This window comes from Bufo gargarizans, chromosome 1 (genome assembly GCF_014858855.1).
Source record: "Bufo gargarizans isolate SCDJY-AF-19 chromosome 1, ASM1485885v1, whole genome shotgun sequence".
NCBI lineage: Eukaryota > Metazoa > Chordata > Amphibia > Anura > Bufonidae > Bufo > Bufo gargarizans.
This window is the reverse complement of record NC_058080.1, coordinates 163,464,125-163,485,398: the sequence shown is the minus strand read 5'-3', so window position 1 is coordinate 163,485,398 and position 21,274 is coordinate 163,464,125.

Genomic DNA, 21,274 nt, shown 5'->3' with positions numbered 1-21,274 from the left:
TGCACCTGCTAGGGGTTGTGCGGGCAGAAATTTTCCATATTTTTCTCTTTGTAGTACGTATTGGAGGCGTGGCGATCTCCAAGCAGTCAAGCACACCTGTCCAGTTAATCTGCCCCCTGGAGGCTGGTTTTAAAGTCAGTATAAAACTGAGTCTGCTTATACAGCACCTACCAGTAGCCATTAGGCTCCAGGAGAAGTATAAAGTGGGCTCAGCATGCATGTGAGTACTTGCATCCCTGGATCCGATGAAAGCTGTAATGGCACCGGACGGGGTTAAAAGCAGAGTGTACTTGGCGTGCATGCTGTACCTGCGCTCCCTGGACTTTATGTGGCTGTCATGGCCCATAAAAGGTAGGAACCAGTGTTAGGGACCACTCATGAAGGCGACCTTGACGTGGTGAGTGGCTTATTACGCTTTGGCCAAAATGTACACCAATGCCTTATTCAACATCCAGCATAAAGGCAGGGCAGAGTGCTGGTTGCAGTGTGCGATTGCATTTTGTGTTTTTACATTTTGATCCCTCATGAAGCCATGCTGATATGGGGTTATGGCGTTATTTGCTTATTTCCCTTGAGATGCTTCAAGGTAGCATCTCTTCGAAAACCTTCAAACAGTTTACCCTCAACAGATGCTTAACTTATCGGCCTATAGTTTCCGGGGTCTGTTTTTGCACCCTTTTTGAATATTGGCACCATATTTGCTATGTGCGATTCCTGTGGAACACTCCCTGTCAGTATAGAGTCCTCAAATATCAGAAATAAGGGTCTGGCTATGACATTACTTAATTCTCCTTGGATATGGGGGTGTATGCCATCTGTCCCTGACGATTTGTATATTTTAATATTTTTAAGTCACTATTGTACTTTTTCCTGGGTCAGACATCGCACTTTTAATGGGGAATTTATTTTTACAGTCTGCATTTCATCTGACAGTTTATTTTCCTCAGTGAATACAGTGGAGAAAAAAATATTTAATAGCTTTGCTTTCTCTTAGTCGCTCTCTGCAACTCCCCCCTCATTACTCTGTAGAGGGCCAACACCTTCAGATTTATAATTTTTACCATTTATATAATTGAAGAACATTTTAGGGTTAGTTTTGCTCTCTTTTGCAATTAATCTCTCTGTTTCTAGTTTGGAGGCTTTTATTTGTGGTGACCACAGAGAAAGACACATTAAGATAGCTGTCCATGCAAGAATCACTCCAATAGATAGTAGGGTTATTTTTGCCTAACCATGGTAAGCCCAAAACCATCGGAGCAGGCAGACCCTCCAACACATAGCACGAGACAGATTCCTGATGGAATTCACCCACTCTTAAATGGATTTTATTTACCACCTGAGACAGGCATTTTTGGGTAAGAGGTGCAGGATCAATTGCAAAGACAGAAATGCTTTTCTCTAGTGCACTATTAGTCAACTCATTAATATGAACAAACTGTCCATCAATCAGGTTAACCCTAGCCCCACTGTCAATAAATACCTTGATTTACACAGTTTTGGACTCTAGCGCCACCTCAGCAGACAGGAGAAATCGGGTACTACCAGTAAATGACAAAAGTAAGTTTTCTTGCTTCCCACCCACATTACCAATAGTAATTTGGGGATTAAGCATTTTTTTTTTGTTTACACCATGACGCTGAATGTACGGACAAATATTCACAAAATGTTTCTTCTTTCCACAACAAAACCAGACTCCCTTCATATGACCAGAGCTCTTACCAGCGGTCCCAGAATTAGCTCCCCCCAACTGTATAGGCTCCTCACAAGATGTAACCACGAGTGTCTCTTTACCGTAAGTGTCAAAGTAAGCCTCCACCTTATTTGACAGTATGTCCTGAGTATGAGGACCCTTAGATCTCCCCCTCAAGCATCTATTTAGACGTACAGCAAGGGACATAGCTGCTTCCAATGACTCAGGTTGTTCATGAAAGGCCAACGCGTCCTGCAGTCTCTCAGATAGACCCTGACAGAACTGGCTATGGAGAGCACAATCATTCCACTCCGTATCCATAGCCCATCTCCTAAATTCAGAGCAATAGATTTCTGTGGAGCATTATCCAAGCCGTAAACCACGTAACTTGGTCTCAGCCTGAGAGATCCGATCCAGGTCATCATAAATAAGACCCAAGGCTCTAAAACATTAATTTACTGACTGGAGGGATGGTGATCCGGTCGGCAGAGAAAAAAGTCAAGACTGTGCATCATCCTTAAGCAAAGAAATGATCGTACCCACACATTGACACTGATCCCCAGAAGAGTATGGATGCAGCTTAAAGTACAACTTACACGATTCCCTGAACCAAATAAAATTGGCACTACCCCAAGAAAATCTGCCCGGGAGGGCAACCTTAGATTCAGGACAGGCCTGGTACCCACCATCGGAACACGCCACTCGTGGTTTCCGTAAGACTCTCGCATGGAGGTCAGCTACCTCCAAAGATAGTTCCTGCAGCTGTTTGACCAGTACAGACATAGGATCCATAGCTGCACTGACCTGAACGAAATGGCGGTTTATATGGCGGTAGATAATGTCACGATCAGCGTGGGGGGGGGGGGGGGAAACTTCACACTGAACACAGGAGGGAAGTGGAACAGTAATTGGGCCTGGAAACTAGGGAAGAAACAGGTCATCTCCTAGACGACCCTAATCCAGGCCCTAGCTATCAATATGAATAGACCCTGAAGGTAGGAATATTCATATGCAGGATACCTAGGCTTTTATATCTCCTTAAGGGCCTGGAAAAGGTTAGGACCAGATACAACCCATTCCTCCCCAGATGGACGAATGGAAGTCTCTGTCTCAGGCCCAGACACAAACAACAGGGAATATAACAAACACAGACAAAAGCGACACTTAAATTCTGTAGAGACGGACGATCAGGAACACCAGAGACAAACTCACACCAGCTCAGACAAACCCAAATTAAACTTTCTACTGAATAGACAGAAGGGTGGGGTCAGACTATAAAGGGCAGACATGATGACCACTGAGTAACAGCTGAGAAAATGGTCATTAACCCTATCAACACTGAATCAAGAGAAATCAAGGAGACTGTTAGAGTCCTCCACGCTCAGCCAATCTCCTTGATTTCCTGACATCAGTCACTTGAGGGACCTTGCAACAGTACTATAGTCTACATCTTAGTGAATTCTCAATATTTGCGATAAAATAATTATGATAAAAATATTCGCGATCAACACTACTTCCTTTGTGCGCCATCACCCATCCTCACGTAGGTCTTTCTGGTAGGGCCCTCTGCGCTCATGTTCCACTGCCATGGCTGCTGGGGTGGTTGGGGGGGTAGAAACAGTACCAGCTCCATTGGCAGCAACTTAAGTCTAGAGTCGCTGATGAGCAGTTTTCTTAGCCCACCTACTGAAGAAACTGGCCGAGTTTGCCCTGGACAGCAGTGTGGTATCAGAGCCCACCCAAAATGTGGAGAAACTGAGTTGTGTGAAGATGAATAAGGGGCGTGGATTAGCCAGGATTTTCAAACACTAGTGCCTGATTCATCAGACTAGATAATCAGTGGTGCCACACCTAAACTTAGTCAAAAAATAGACCTGTTTCTTCTGGTTACCTGCTTCAGCTACTATTCTGATGCTGCCAACCGTCTGATGCCACATCTGCTGCCAGGTGCTCCTACTGCCACCCACCATCTTCAGCTGGTACTAGTATTGCCTCCAACCTCCCCACTCTGCCACTGGGCCACTCTGTGGTCTCCTCATGTTGCTGCCACCTCCCCACTATGTCACTGGGAACTTTGTTGTCTCTTCATGCTTCTATCACCCTCCTCACTCCAAGAATTAGACACTATTTTGCTTTCTTGGCCTGGTTTATATAATTTATTTAACCCCTTAAGGACTCAGCCCTATTTCACCTTAAGGACTTGGCCATTTTTTGCAAATCTGACCAGTGTCACTTTAAGTGCTCATAATTTTAAAACGCTTTGACTTATCCAGGCCATTCTGAGATTGTTTTTTGTCACATATTGTACTTCATGACACCGGTAAAATTAAGTCAAAATAAATATATTTTTTGCATAAAAAATACCTAATTTACCAAAAATTTTACAAAATTAGCAAATTTCAAAGTTTCAGTTTCTCTACTTCTGTAATACATAATAATACCCCCAAAAATTGTGATAACTTTACATTCCCCATATGTCTACTTCATGTTTGAATTATTTTGGGAATGATATTTTATTTTTTGGGGATGTTACAAGGTTTAGAACTTTAGAAGCAAATATTGAAATTTTTCTGAAATTTACAAAAAAACAATTTTTAGGGACCACTACAGCTCTGAAGTCACTTTGCGAGGCTTACATAATAGAAACCACCCAAAAATGACCCCTTTCTATAAACTACACCCCTCAAGGTATTCAAAACAGATTTTACAAACTTTGTTAACCCTTTAGCTGTTGCACAAGAGTTATTGGCAAATGGGGATGAAATCTAAGAATTTCATTTTTCTGCCTAATTTTCAATTTTAACCCATTTTTTCCACTAACAAAGCAAGGGTTAACAGTCAAACAAGACTGTATCTTTATTGCCCTGACTCTGCCGTTTACAGAAACACCCCATATGTGGCCGTAAACTACTGTACGGCCACACAGCAGGGCGTAGAGTGAAAGGTGCGCCGTTTGGTTTTTGGAAGGCACATTTTGCTGGACTGGTTTATTTACACCATGTCCCATTTGCAGCCCCCTGATGCACCCCTAGAGTAGAAACTCCCTAACAGTGACCCCATCTAAGAAACTACACCCCTCAAGGTATTCAAAACTGATTTTACAAACTTTGTTAACCCTTTAGGTGTTGCACAAGATTTAATGGAAAATAGAGATACAATTTCAACATTTCACTTTTTTGGCAGATTTTCCATTTTAATATCTTTTTTCAATTAGCAAAGCAAGTGTTAACAGCCAAACAAAACTCAATATTTATGGCCCTGATTCTGTAGTTTACAGAAACACCTCATATGTGGTTGTAAACCGCTGTACCGGCACACGGCAGGGCGCAGAAGGAAAGGAATGCCATACGGTTTTTGGAAGGCAGATTTTGCTGGACTTTTATTTTTACACCATGTCCCATTTGAAGCCCCCCTGATGCACCCCTAGAGTAGAAACTCCAAAAAAGTGACCCCATTTTAGAAACTACGGGATAAGGTGGCAGTTTTGTTGGTACTAGTTTAGGGTACATATGATTTTTGGTTGCTCTATATTACACTTTTTGTGAGGCAAGGTAACAAGAAATAGCTTTTTTGGCACCGTTTTTTTTTGTTATTTACAACATTCATCTGAAAGGTTAGATCATGTGGTAATTTTTTAGAGCAGGTTGTCACGGACGCGGCGATACCTAATATGTATACTTTTTTTATTTATGAAAGTTTTACACAATGATTTCATTTTTAAAACAAAAAAAGTTTTTGTGTCTCCATAGCCTAAGAGCCATAGTTTTTTCAGTTATTGGGCGATTATCTTATGTAGGGTCTCATTTTTTGCGGGATGAGATGGCCTTTTTATTGGCACTATTTTAGGGTGCATATGATTTTTTGATTGCTTGCTATTACACTTTTTGTGACGTAAGATGACAACCATTTTTTTTATTTTTTTACGGTGGTCATCTGAGGGGTTAACTCATGTGATATTTATATAGAGCCGGTCGATAAGGACACGGCGATACCTAATATGTATACTTTTTTTTATTTATGTAAGTTTTACACAATGATTTCATTTTTGAAACAAAAAAAAATCATGTTTTAGTGTTTCCATAGTCTAAGAGCCATAGTTTTTTCAGTTTTTGGGTGATTATCTTGGGTAGGGTCTAATTTTTTGCGGGATGAGATGACGGTTTGATTGGCACTATTTTGGCGTACATGCAACTTTTTTGATCACTTTTATTACCTTTTTTGGTAAGTAAGATGGGCAAAATTTAAATTTTCTCAGTTTTTTTTTTTTTTTTTTTTATGGCGTTCACCGTGTGGGTAAAAGTAACATGACCGTTTTATAGATCAGGTCGTTACGGATGCGGCGATAGCAAACATGTGTTTTTCCATTTTTAATTGGTGATAGATGTGTTTTTTGATTTACACTTTTTTTTCACTTTTTCTTACTTTTTTTTTTACCCAGACCCACTTGGTTCTTGAAGATCCAGTGGGTCTGATGTCTGTATAATACATTACAGAACCCTATATAGGGTTCTGTACTGTATTTTACTTACACTGAACAGACCTATGTTTTTAGAATAGATCTGTTCAGCACCATGGACAGCAGGACGCCTGAGAAGGCGTCCTGTTGCCATGGGAACCTTTCCCCGCTGCGAAGTTGTGGCCACAACTTCGCAGACGTGGAAATGTAAGGGCTGGGGCTCCCTCCCTCTGTCACCCCATCTTACTGTTAACTCTTTCCATACAGCGGTCCATACGGACCGCTGTATGGAAAGGGTTAAACGGCTGACATCCATTCAATGTGCTGACACCCTGGTATACCCACTAGAAGCCAGCGATTATTCGGCGGGAGGCGGGCGGTGCGGCAGGCGGGATCGCGATCCCGCACCGCCCACACCGCCCGCAACACCCCCCCTGCACCTCCCACCAGACTAAAATCATGCAGGGGTGCAGGGGGGGTGATAACTATATATTTGTGCCACACTAAAGTTTCTGATCGCCGCGGTCCCTGACCAGAAACACCAGAAATCGCAACAAACCGCAAGTCTGAATTGACCTGCGGTTTGCTGCGATCGCCGATATGTGGGGGTCATATGACCCCCCCAAGCGTTGTGACAGGATGCCGGCTGAATGATTTCAGCCGGCAACCTGTGCGGATTAACCCCTGGGGCGCCAAAATCTCAATTTAAACTCATGACTTACCGGTACGTCATGGGTCCTTAAGGACTCCGGATACATGCCATACCGGTACGTCATGGGTTCCTAAGGGGTTAAATGTTCTTCTGATCTGTCATCATTCGGTCCTTATTTTGCATCGGAATTGGCCTATGATTTGGTAGCCAAAAGCAGGAGTGGGTACAAAACATAGAAGACATGCAAATATTCCATTTACTTGTCATCTCTGCTTTTCTTACACTCCTGTTTTTTTTTTTTTTTTTGCTTTAGCAATACTGATGGATTACTGACCAAATGCTGACCAAGTAAAGGCGGATGCTCAACAGACAGGATCAGTTTTTTGGGGGTTATTGTTCTGACGGATCAGAGAAGGGCAAAATAATCAGTGACGTCAACACAAACTTACTACTGACACCCTCTCCACTCTGTCGGGGGGCTCTACTTGTATAAGCTTTTAATAGAACAGGTTCTGTAGACACTCTATGTGGAATCAGGTGAAGACAGTGTAAAAGGAGTGCGCTCTTACACGCTACAGTATGATCTTGGGCCTCTGCACGGTTCTTTATACATGACGCTAACATCGACCTGTAAGGCTGAGTTCATACTTGAGTTTTTGATCAGTTTTGGCCCCATAACTGCCCAAATAATTAAAGTGTGCAATGTGATTCTAAGAGCAATGCCTGTCATCTGCATGTCATACTGACTCACAGTATTGTTTCACTACCACAGCAGACTCCCTATGTGTGTTTCTGCAAGGCACAGTGTTCTATACCACTAAACAGGCTCTCTGCAGACAGAAAATAGCTGTTTTTTAAAGTGATTCACCATGAATAAATTTAGATGGCAAACTGACAAAATTTTAATTTTGAGAAATTCACTCATCTCTAGTCTCAATACAAAAAAGTTAAAAAAGTAAGAGTTGGAAGACTTTCCGAATGCACTGTATTTGTCATTTTAACACATTTTTATGCAGTTTTCATGCTGAGTTTCTGCATACAAATAGGCAATATGTACAAATAACCTTATAGTGCACTGAAAGAAAAATACACTACAAATATACATTTTCAACGGGGTAACAGAATTTAGGGTTGACTTCTTGAAGAAAAATGCACTAAAATGCTTGAATATTTTACAGACAACGAGTGTCTTAAAGTATTAACTCAGCTTGATTCTTGACAGAATATTTCAAAGTTGCCAACATCAGATATAGTCAGAGATCCTAGACTTATCCAAAGCAGCATAAAAGTTAATGTCAAAACAAAAAGCCACAGGAGAGACTTTAAAAAGCATCTGTCAGCAGATTTGTACCTATGAAACTGGCTGAATTGTTGCATGTGCACGTGGCAGCTGAAGGCATCTGTCTTGGTCCCAGGTTCATTTGTGCCCACATAGCTGAGAAATATGAAGTTTTGATATATGCAAATTATCCTCCAGGAGTAACAGGGGCGTTGCAATTACTCTGAGAGGCTCAGCTCTCTCTGCAACTGCAGCAGCCTCTGCATTTTGTCAGGCCAGGTGTGTTGACTAGGGTTGAGCGAACCCAAACTGTAAAGTTCGTACCGAACTTTAGGATTTTTGGATCCTGGACCTGAACCCGAACTTTTCAGTAAACGTTCGGGTTCGAGTTAGGTGTTCGGCCATTTAATGGAGCTTTTTTAAAGGCTGCAGAGCAGCCAATCAGCAAGCGTTTAACTCATGTGCCCTTAGAATCCATCACAGCCATGCCTACTAATGACATGGCTGTGATTGGCCAGTGCATCTATATAAGCTGGAGTCACGTAGCGCTGCACGTCACTCTGCTCTTACTAGTGTAGTGATAGGATGCTGCTGCTGTGAGGGAAAGAATAGGAAATAATCTGTTATTAGAAGTGCTTGTTAACTCTGTGATCTACAGTGCTTTTGTTTTGTGGGTGCAGTGCACCATTGTTTTACCCTGCCCTAAGCCCAGTGACACAGAAAAACAACTTTTATCCGTCTGTTAGTTAGGTGGGCGGCTATTTTATGCAAGTTCAGTGCACCAGCACAACATATGTGCATTTGTGACAGTCAAATACAAGGTTTAAATACTGCAGTTATATTCTGGGTTAAAAAAAAACACACCAATTTTTTGGAAGATAATACATTTTGGGTCCTTTGCTGAAATTGTGACAGTCAAATACAAACTTTAAATATTGCAATTATATTCTGGGTTTAAAAAAAACACAAATTTTTGCAAGACCCTACATCTGAGGCCTTTGCAGCATTTTTCACAGTGAAATACAAGCTTTAAATACTGCAAATATATAAAAATTATACCCATTTTGGGCTAGATAATACATTTGCTGCCTTTGCTGCATTTCTGACAGTCCAATACAAGCGTTAGATACTGCTGTTATATTCTGGGTTTAAAAAAAAAACACCCATTTTGTGCAGGACCCTACATCTGGGGCCTTTGCTGCATTTGTCACAGTCAAATGCAAGCGTTAGATACTGCTGTTATATTCTGGTTTTAAAAAACACCCATTTTGTACCAGACCCTACATTTGCGGCCTTTGCTGCATTTGTCACAGTCAAATACAAGCATTAGATACCACTGTTATATTCTGGTTTAAAAAAAAAAACACCCATTTTGTGCAAGACAATATATTTGGTGCCTTTGCTGCATTTGTCACAGTCAAATGCAACCAGTGAATATTGCAGTTACATTGTTGGTTGACAATTTTTTGTGACCATGAAGTAATTGTATAAAATGTGCCTGTCACACTGTTGTGTGACCTCAAGAAATTTTTCATCTTTATGACACCGGCACTGCCTTACTTTCAGTGAACTTAATTGTTGACTATTAATGGTTACATTGTCGCCTGACATAAGCCATCTGTTAGTTTGGTGGGTGAACGCAAAGATTGAGGAGAGTGTCAAATAAGGGACGTTGTCCCGGTCGTGGTGCTGCTTGTGGAGCTCCTGTTGCAGGGAGAGGATGTGGTCGATCTGTGCCAGCTACACGCACGCATGAAAACCCTTCCTAAGGTGCGAGTAGGCGACAAAACATTCAGCGTTATTTGGTAATGCCGAATGCGGCTCTATGAATGGTGTGGCCAGAACAAGTACAGGCAATAGTAGATTGGGTGGCTGACAGTGCTTCCAGTTCCTTTACATTGTCTACCACCCAGAGTCTCCTGCTGAAAGATCAGAATTGGCACCTGCAGTCCATGGCCATCAGTCTTTCACCTCACCCCCTTGCAAATCAGCCAAGCAGTCTGAGTCCCAAGTAATGCAGCAGTCAATTCTACTTTTTGATGACTCTGCTAGAAGAGTTTCTCAGGGCCATCCACAAAGCCCTGGCCCAGAAGTGGAAAAGATTGAGTGCACCGATGCCCAACCACTTATGTTTCAGGATGAGTACATGGTAGGTCCACCACATCACGTCTCGAAAGATGACGAAACAAAGGTGCCAACTGCTGTGGCTTTCTGCAGTGTGCAGACCGACAAGGAGGGAAGGGGTGAAGACTGGGTGGAAGATGATGTGGAGGACGATGAGGTCCTCAAACCCACATGGAATCAAGGTCATGCAAGTGACCTGTAGTTCAGAGGAAGAGGTGGTGGTCGCACAGAGCCACCAGCACAGAAGAAGAGGGAGCAGGGTGCAAAAGCGGAGCGGCTGTCCCCTAGACAGTACGCCTGCTACTGCCCACTGCACCAAGGGACCGAAAACACCAAAGCCAGCTTCAAGGAGTTCCCTGGCGTGGCAGTTCCTCAGACAATGTGCTGACGGCAACACACGAGTGGTTTGCATGCTGTGCAATCAGAGCTTGAAGCAAAGCATAAACGTTCTCAACCTGAGCACAACCTGCATGACCAGGCATCTAAGTGCAAAAGACGAGCTGCAGTGGAGTAGACACCTCAAAAAACAAGAAAAATCTCTGGCTCCTCCTACTTCAACTTCTGCTGCAGTCTCGGCCTCTTCACCCCCCTCTGGATTGACAGTGGCACCTGCCACCCCTAAAATGGAGGATTTGCCAGCAACGCCACCACCTGGGTCACCAAGCATCTCCACAATGTCCCATGAAAGCGTTCAGCTATCTCCCAAACACTGGAGCAAAAGTGGAAGTACTCCCCTACCCACCCGCAATCCCTGGCCCTGAATGCAGCATTTCAAAATTACTGGCCTTTGAAATGCTGTTATTCCGTCTGGTGGAGATGGAGAGTTTTAAAAGCCTTATGGCGGTGGCTGTCCCACGGTATGTCGTGCCCAGCCACCACTACTTTTCCAGGCGAGCCATCCCTTCCTTGCACAACCAAGTGGGGGACAAAATCAAGTGTGCACTGTGCAACGCCATCTGTGGCAAGGTCCACCTAACTACAGATACGTGGACCAGTAAGCATGGTCAGAGACCTTATTTCTACCTAACAGCACACTGGGTAAATGCAGTGGCGGCTAGCCCTGAGGCGGATAGCAGTTTGACGCATGTACTTCCACCACCGAGGATTGCAGGGTGCTTCTATTTGCCTCCTGTTGCTTCCTCCTCCTACTCCGCTTCCTCATCCTCTACCACCTCCTCATTCGGTCAGCGTAACACCTTTACTGCCAACTTCAGCACAGCCAGGGGTAGACAACAGCAGGCAGTTTTAAAAACGTATCTGTTTGAAACCCCACACCGCGCAGGAGCTCTGGACGGGCATGGAACAACAGACCGATGAGTGGTTGGTGCCAGTGAACCTCAAGCCCAGCTCGGTGGTGTGCGAAAATGGGCAAAATCTCATAGCAGCTCTTGGCCTAGCCGGTTTGACGCACATACCTTGCCTGGCGCACGTGCTGAATTTGGTGGTGCAGAGGTTCCTTAAAAATCACCCTATGTCAAAGCTGCTGCAGAAAGTGCAGGCCGTCTGTGCGCGTTTTCGGCGTTCTCACCCTATTGTTGCTCGCCTGTCAGTGCTGCAGCGCAACTTCGGCCTACACGCTCACCGCCTTATATGCGACGTGCCCACAAGGTGAAACTCCACCTTGCAAATGCTGGCCAGACTGTGCGAACAACAGCAGGCGATATTGGAGTTACAGCTGCAGCACGCACTGGTGAGTCGCTCTGCGGAACAGCACCACTTCACTATCAATGACAGGGCCTCCATGCGAGACCTGTGTGCCTTGTTGCGCTGTTTCGAGTACTCCACCAACATGGCCAGTGCCGATGACGCCATTTTCAGCGTTACTATGCCACTTCTATGACTCTAGGGGTAGACAACAGCAGGCAGTTTTAAAACGTATCTGTTTGAAACCCCACACCGCGCAGGAGCTCTGGACGGGCATGGAACAACAGACCGATGAGTGGTTGGTGCCAGTGAGCCTCAAGCCCAGCTCGGTGGTGTGCGAAAATGGGCAAAATCTTATAGCAGCTCTTGGCCTAGCCGGTTTGACGCACATACCTTGCCTGGCGCACGTGCTGAATTTGGTGGTGCAGAGGTTCCTTAAAAATCACCCTATGTCAAAGCTGCTGCAGAAAGTGCAGGCCGTCTGTGCGCGCTTTCGGCGTTCTCACCCTATTGTTGCTCGCCTGTCAGTGCTGCAGCGTAACTTCGGCCTACACGCTCACCGCCTTATATGCGACGTGCCCACAAGGTGGAACTCCACCTTGCAAATGCTGGCCAGACTGTGCGAACAACAGCAGGCGATATTGGAGTTACAGCTGCAGCACGCACTGGTGAGTCGCTCTGCGGAACAGCACCACTTCACCACCAATGACAGGGCCTCCATGCGAGACCTGTGTGCCTTGTTGCACTGTTTCGAGTACTCCACCAACATGGCCAGTGCCGATTACGCCATTTTCAGCGTTACTATGCCACTTCTATGACTCCTTGAAAAAAAAAATTGGGTTATGATGGAAGAGGATGTGGCACAGGAGGAGGAGGAGGAGGAAGAGAGATCATTTCCAAGGGTTTTAGGCCAGTCATTCACAAGTGGCTCAGAGGGTGGGTTACTGCACCCACAAACGCCAGGTACGCAATCGTCCAGCAAGGGCACAGTTCTGAAGGATGACTAGGTGGAGGATGAGGAGATGGAGGATAGGAACCGTGTTCACAGCAGGGTTGGCACCCAAACCAGCTCATGGCCATCACTGGTGCATAGCTGGGGGGATACAGAGGGCACAGACGATACACCTCCTACAGAGGACAGCTTGTCATTGCCTCTGGGCAGCCTGGCACACATGAGCGATTACATGTTGCAGTGTCTCCGCAACAACCTCCTAGTTGGCCACATTCTACCTTGTGCTGATTACTGGGTGGCCACGCTGCTGGATCCCCATTACAAGGACAACGTACCGTCCTTAATTCCGTCACTGGAGCGTGAACGTAAAATGCACGAGTACAAGTTTGCACGGTTGGCGGATGAGGGGGATGTCGGTTCAGGGACAGCACTACTGCAGCCGGACAATTCTTCTGTCAGTCAGGGGAATGTCAGCTCCAGTAACCAGGGGACCAGGAGAGCAGGGCAGGGCAGACAGGTGCTGGTAGTGGGAGACTCTATTATTAGGGGTACAGAAAGGGCAATCTGTCACAAAGACCTCGATCACCGAACAGTGTGTTGTCTTCCTGGCGCTAGAGTTCAACACATCGTGGATCGGGTTGACAGATTACTGGGAGGGGCTGGAGAAGATCCAGCGGTCATGGTCCATATCGGAACCAATGACAAAGTTAGAGGAAGGTGGAGAGTCCTTAAAAATTATTTAGGGGTTTAGGTCAAAAGCTTAGGGCAAGGACCACAAAGGTAGTGTTTTCCGAAATACTGCCTGTACCACGAGCCACACAAGAAAGGCAGGGGGAGATTAGTGAGGTTAACAAGTGGCTCAAGACCTGGTTTAGGAAGGAGGGATTTGGGTTCCTGGAGAACTGGGCCGACTTCTCTATCGGCTACAGGCTCTATCGTAGGGATGGGCTGCACCTCAATGAGGAAGGGGCAGCTGTGTTGGGAGAGAAGATGGCTAGAAGGTTGGAGGAGTGTTTAAACTAGGGACTGGGGGGGAGGGTAATTACATTATAGGATAGGAAGATAGTGCAGATAGAGACCGGGGCAAGGTAGTAGGACTAGGGGAGGAATGGAAGTAGGGACTAGAACAGTTCAGAAGGAAAGGTGTAGGGTAAAAAATATACATAAACCTCTTAATTGTATGTATACTAATGCCAGAAGCTTGACAAATAAAACTGGGGAACTGGAATTAGTGATGTGTGAGGAGGACTATGACATAGTGGGAATAACTGAGACATGACTGGATGATAGCTATGACTGGGCGGTTAATGTACAAGGTTACAGTCTGTTTAGAAAGGATCGTCAAAACCGGAGAGGGGGAGGGGTCTGCCTTTATGTAAAGTCCTGTCTAAAGCCCACAGTCCGAGAAGATATGTGAGGGACTTGAAAATGTGGAGTCACTGTGGGTTGAAATACATGGAGGAAAAAATAATAATAAATTACTAATAGGAGTTTATTAAATACCACCTAATATACCAGAGTCCACAGAAAATCGACTACTAAACGAGATAGACGATGCAGCAAATCATAATGAGGTGGTTATTTTGGGGGACTTCAACTACCCAGATATAGACTGGGAAACTGAAAGCTGTACATCTCATAAAGGAAACAGGTTCTTGGCAATAACCAAAGACAATTACTTTTCTCAACTGGTTCAGGACCCGACAAGAGGGACGGCTATACTAGACTTAGTGTTAACCAATAGACCTGACAGAACAACAGATGTGCAGGTTGGGGGACACCTGGGAAATAGTGACCATAAAGTAATAACCTTCCAACTATCCTTCAAACAAGCGTTTCTACAGGGAGGAACAAAAAAAAAAAAAAAAATTCAAAAAAGCTAAATTTAGCCAACTAAGAGAGGCCACCCAAAATGGGATATTTTTAAAAGCATCCTGAAATCTAATTGCGAGAGGTACATACCTTATAGGAATAAAGGGTTAAGGAACAAGAATAAGCCAATGTGGATAAATAGAACTGTAAAGAAGGCAATAAATGACAAAAAAAAAAACACAGAAATATAGTGGCAAATCTGGGGGAGCTGCTCAACCCCTAACACTGTAGCGTGTTTTTCATTGGGGGAGCAGCCCCACCGCATGTGGACCGCAACAAACGACTATCCCCAGCAAAAAATATTTTGCATACGGTGGAGGATGTCGGCGCGGTCCACATGCACCACAAAGGCATCCTACACAAAACGGAGCATTGTGCGGATGAAAATATAATCATAAATCACAGAAAAAATGCACCACACGGATATGCCACTGACTATACTGGCTAGTCATAAATGCAGATATTAAAAGCTGAGACTTTTGCCAATATATTCCTGTCAGGAAGATATCGGAGCCCCAAGCACCACGTCACGGTTCTCAGCATGGCAAGGGGTCCTACCACTACGCTACCTATGGTGTGAACAAGGTCTGAGGGTGATGTAATCCAGCTCACAGCCAGGCTTCCACACAACCGCTTAGCAGGACAACTAGTGCAATGTGAACAAAGCCAGACTGTAAGCCACACCCATATCAGACTATGTAATGGAGGCTACCAGGTGCAAAGAGTGTTTGAATGCCAGGTGAAGGCACATACACTACATATAAAACAAGACAAAAACATAGAAATATAGTGGCAAATCTGGGGGAGCTGCTCAACCCCTAACACTGTAGCGTGTTTTTCATTGGGGGAGCAGCCCCACCGCATGTGGACCGCAACAAACGACTATCCCCAGCAAAAATATTTTGCATACGGTGGAGGATGTCGGCGCGGTCCACATGCACCACAAAGGCATCCTACACAAAACGGAGCATTGTGCGGATGAAAATATAATCATAAATCACAGAAAAAATGCACCACACGGATATGCCACTGACTATACTGGCTAGTCATAAATGCAGATATTAAAAGCTGAGACTTTTGCCAATATATTCCTGTCAGGAAGATATCGGAGCCCCAAGCACCACGTCACGGTTCTCAGCATGGCAAGGGGTCCTACCACTACGCTACCTATGGTGTGAACAAGGTCTGAGGGTGATGTAATCCAGCTCACAGCCAGGCTTCCACACAACCGCCTAGCAGGACAACTAGTGCAATGTGAACAAAGCCAGACTGTAAGCCACACCCATATCAGACTATGTAATGGAGGCTACCAGGTGCAAAGAGTGTTTGAATGCCAGGTGAAGGCACATACACTACATATAAAACAAGACAAAAACACAGAAATATAGTGGCAAATCTGGGGGAGCTGCTCAACCCCTAACACTGTAGCGTGTTTTTCATTGGGGGAGCAGCCCCACCGCATGTGGACCGCAACAAACGACTATCCCCAGCAAAAAATATTTTGCATACGGTGGAGGATGTCGGCGCAGTCCACATGCACCACAAAGGCATCCTACACAAAACGGAGCATTGTGCGGATGAAAATATAATCATAAATCACAGAAAAAATGCACCACACGGATATGCCACTGACTATACTGGCTAGTCATAAATGCACCGTGTGGTGCATTTTTTCTGTGATTTATGATTATATTTTCATCCGCACAATGCTCCGTTTTGTGTAGGATGCCTTTGTGGTGCATGTGGACCGCGCCGACATCCTCCACCGTATGCCAAATATTTTTTGCTGGGGATAGTCGTTTGTTGCGGTCCACATGCGGTGGGGCTGCTCCCCCAATGAAAAACACGCTACAGTGTTAGGGGTTGAGCAGCTCCCCCAGATTTGCCACTATATTTCTGTGTTTTTGTCTTGTTTTATATGTAGTGTATGTGCCTTCACCTGGCATTCAAACACTCTTTGCACCTGGTAGCCTCCATTACATAGTCTGATATGGGTGTGGCTTACAGTCTGGCTTTGTTCACATTGCACTAGTTGTCCTGCTAGGCGGTTGTGTGGAAGCCTGGCTGTGAGCTGGATTACATCACCCTCAGACCTTGTTCACACCATAGGTAGCGTAGTGGTAGGACCCCTTGCCATGCTGAGAACCGTGACGTGGTGCTTGGGGCTCCGATATCTTCCTGACAGGAATATATTGGCAAAAGTCTCAGCTTTTAATATCTGCATTTATGACTAGCCAGTATAGTCAGTGGCATATCCGTGTGGTGCATTTTTTCTGTGATTTATGATTATATTTTCATCCGCACAATGCTCCGTTTTGTGTAGGATGCCTTTGTGGTGCATGTGGACCGCGCCGACATCCTCCACCGTATGCAAAATATTTTTTGCTGGGGATAGTCGTTTGTTGCGGTCCACATGCGGTGGGGCTGCTCCCCCAATGAAAAACACGCTACAGTGTTAGGGGTTGAGCAGCTCCCCCAGATTTGCCACTATATTTCTGTGTTTTTGTCTTGTTTTATATGTAGTGTATGTGCCTTCACCTGGCATTCAAACACTCTTTGCACCTGGTAGCCTCCATTACATAGTCTGATATGGGTGTGGCTTACAGTCTGGCTTTGTTCACATTGCACTAGTTGTCCTGCTAGGCGGTTGTGTGGAAGCCTGGCTGTGAGCTGGATTACATCACCCTCAGACCTTGTTCACACCATAGGTAGCGTAGTGGTAGGACCCCTTGCCATGCTGAGAACCGTGACGTAGTGCTTGGGGCTCCGATATCTTCCTGACAGGAATATATTGGCAAAAGTCTCAGCTTTTAATATCTGCATTTATGACTAGCCAGTATAGTCAGTGGCATATCCGTGTGGTGCATTTTTTCTGTGATTTAATAAATGACAAAAAGAAAGCATTTAAATTACCAAAACACAAGGGTAGCGAGGAATCACTGAAAAACTAAAAGGAAAAAAACTAGAGATGGCCTTGCGGTTCGCCTGGCAGTCGTTTCGCGGCGAACTTTGCGCGTTCATGATTCGCCGAACATGCAAACATATGGCGATATTCGCGCCCACCATATTCTTTAACCACCTGCCGCCACGCTAACGCCGAAAGGTGTCATTGCGGCGGCTCTCCCACGCTACACTAACGCCGATTGGCGTCATCTCGCGTGAGCCGAGATTTCCTGTGAACACAGGAATGGAAGGTAAGCGAGTGGATCTCCAGCCTGCCAGCGGCAATCGTTCGCTGGCAGGCTGGAGATGCGATTTTTTTAACCCCTAACAGGTATATTAGACGCTGTTTTGATAACAGCGTCTAATATACCTGTTACCTGGTCCTCTGGTGGTCCCTTTTGTTCGGATCGACCACCAGAGGACACAGGTAGCTGTGTAAAGTAGCACCAACCACCACTACACTACACTAAACCCCCCCCCTGTCACTTATTAACCCCTTATGAACCCTTGATCACCCCATATAGACTCCCTGATTACCCCCCTGTCATTGATCACCCCCCTGTCATTGATCACCCCCCTGTAAGGCTCCATTCAGATGTCCATATGTGTTTTACGGATCCACGCATCCATGGATCGGATCCGCAAAACACATACGGACGTCTGAATGGAGCCTTACAGGGGGGTGATCAATGACAGGGGGGTGATCACCCCATATACACTCCCTGATCACTTCCCTGTCATTGATCCCCCCCCTGTAAGGCTCCATTCAGACGCCCGTATGTGTTTTACGGATGCACACATCTATGGATCGGATCCGCAATACACATACGGACGTCTGAATGGAGTCTTATAGGGGGGGTGATCAGTGACAGGGCGGTGATCACCCCATATACATTCCCTGATCACCCCCTGTCATTGATCACCCCCCTGTAAGGCTCCATTCAGACGCCCGTATGTGTTTTACGGATCCATGCATCCATGGATCGGATTCGCAAAACGCATACGGACGTCTGAATGGAGCCTTACAGGGGGGTGATCAGGGAGTCTATATGGAATGATTACCCCCCTGTAAGGCTCCATTCAGACATCCGTATGTGTTTTACGGATCCACGCATCTATGGATCGGATCCGCAAAACACATATGGACGTCTGAATGGAGCCTTACAGGGGGGTGATCAGTGACAGGGGGGTGATCACCCCATATACACTCTCTGATCACCCCCTGTCATTGATCACCCCCCCTGTAAGGCTCCATTCAGACGCCGGTATGTGTTTTACGGATCCACGCATCCATGGATCGGATCCGCAAAACGCATATGGACGTCTGAATAGAGCCTTACAGCGGGGTGATCAATGACAGGGGGGTGATCACCCCATATACACTCCCCGATCACCCCCTGTCATTGATCACCCCCCTATCATTGATCACCCCCCTTTAAGGCTCCATTCAGACGTCCGTATGTGTTTTGCAGATCCGATGTTATTGATATGTGTGACATACTGAGGGGTGTAATATACTTATAATATACTTTCTAACATAGAAAGTATATTATAGTGCAATTGAATTGTGCAGCAGTTGTGTGCGGTTCTGCTGTGATACTGCAGCTATACAGTACAGAGGGACAAACGCTATTGGAACAAATAATTTCTACTGGTGTGATTTACCAGTTGCCCCCACAAAAACCTGATTGAGGCAGGGGTGTTATATACCAATAATATACTTTCTATATAGTGCATTTGGGTAGTGCAGCATTTGTCTGCGGTTTTGCTGCGTTACCGCATCTACACATTGTGAAAAATACAATTTGAAGAAATTATTTCCACTGGTGTGATTTACCAGTTGCCCCCCCAAAAAACTGATTAAAGCAGGGATTTTATATACCAATAATATACATTGTATATATTGCATTTAGGTAGTGCAGCATTTGTCTGCAGTTTTGCTGAGTTACCGCATCTACACAGAGTGACAAACACCATTGGAACCAGTAATTTCTACTGGTGTGAGTTAACAGTTGCCCCCCAAAAATAATGATTGAGACAGGGGTGTTATATACCTTTTTCCACAAATACTGCTCTTCTATAGCGACTTTTGTCACAGGGTCAATTTGAAAATGACAGGCAGAGGAAGAGGCAGGCCATTCCGCAGGGGTGGTAGGGATCGGGCAGGTGCACAAGGCCAGAGCCTAAGTGGGAAGTTGCAGAAGGTTTGTGCGATTACGTCAAAGGACGCAGCAGACTTGGTTGAGTGGCTCACTCAGCCTTCCGCTTCTGCACCCTCCTCATCCTCTCTATCTGCACCCTCTTCACTCTCTGCTGTGTCCACCCCCAAAGAAACCACAGGACAAAATGACACACGTGCCATGCATGGCACACATCCTGAACTTACCCCAGGGTCCAGGACGTCTTGCGACAGGCCAGGAAAATCTCTGGCCATTTTAGAAGATCTTACACGGCCATGGCTCGCCTTGCTGACATTCAGCGGTTACACCACCTGCCCATCAGATGTCTGATTTGTGACTGCCCGATGCGATGGAACTCCACCTTGTATATGCTTGATAGGCTGCTCCAGCAGAAACGTGCAGTTAATGACTACCTGTACGAACTCTGCGGCAGGAGAGGTTCTGGGGAGTTTTTTTTTTTTTCACCGCGCTAGTGGCTGCTCATGCTCCACCCATGCAGACTTTTGCGGCCATTTGATGAGATCACCAAACTGTCCAGTCACAGCCAGGGCGCCATCAGTGACATCATACTTTATGCCTTCATTCTGGAGCGTTCATTGCGTCGTGTCATTGATCAAGCCGTCGAGGAGCAGGAGCAGGAAGATGAAGAAGTCGCAATGCTAGATGAATTCCCACGGGGGGCTTCTCCATCTGAGAAGTCAACAACAGGAGTCAGAAGAGGAGTTAGAGGAGGATGGTGCCGGGGCGGAGGAGGAGCAAGAAGAGCATGCTTTAAACATACTGGGATCCCTGGTGTTATCCGTGGATAGGGGGAGGAGAACGAGGACGAGATTATCCTTGATAATGAGAAGGAGCCAAGCCACTCCACCGTTCCAGTTTAGTGCAAATGGGGGCCTTCATGCTCCAATGTTTTAGGAGGGACCCCCGTATAAAAAGCGCAAGGACCAGTACTGTGTGGCAGCGTACTTGGACCCCAGGTACAAACACAAAATGGTGGAAATGTGCCACCATCACAGAGGGCTGTCAGAATGCAGTACTTCCATGCCTTGCTTCGAGAAATGCTGCATTCTGCTTTTGTGGGCGCTGGCAGAGGAATTTCCACTCACAGAGAAACAGTTGCGGGTACCAATCCAACAGCACATGTAGGAAGAGGGTGGTTTGAAGATGTGTTGGTCACTTCGGATATGAGCTCATTCTTGCAGCCAACCCATCGACAGCCATCCTCCGGATCCAGCCTCAGGGAATGCCTAGACCGACAGGTGTCTGACTACATCAGGTTAATGGCCGATGTGGACGCTCTGAGAAGCGATTAACCCCTTGACTACTGGGTGTGCAGGCTTGACCTTTGGCCAGAGCTGGCACAATTTGCCATGGAACTGTTGGCTTGCCCCTTGTCCAGTGTCCTGTCCAAAAGGACGTTCAGCGCAGTAAGGGGGATCGTGACCAATAAGCGCACTCGCCTAGCTCACGACAGTGTGGACT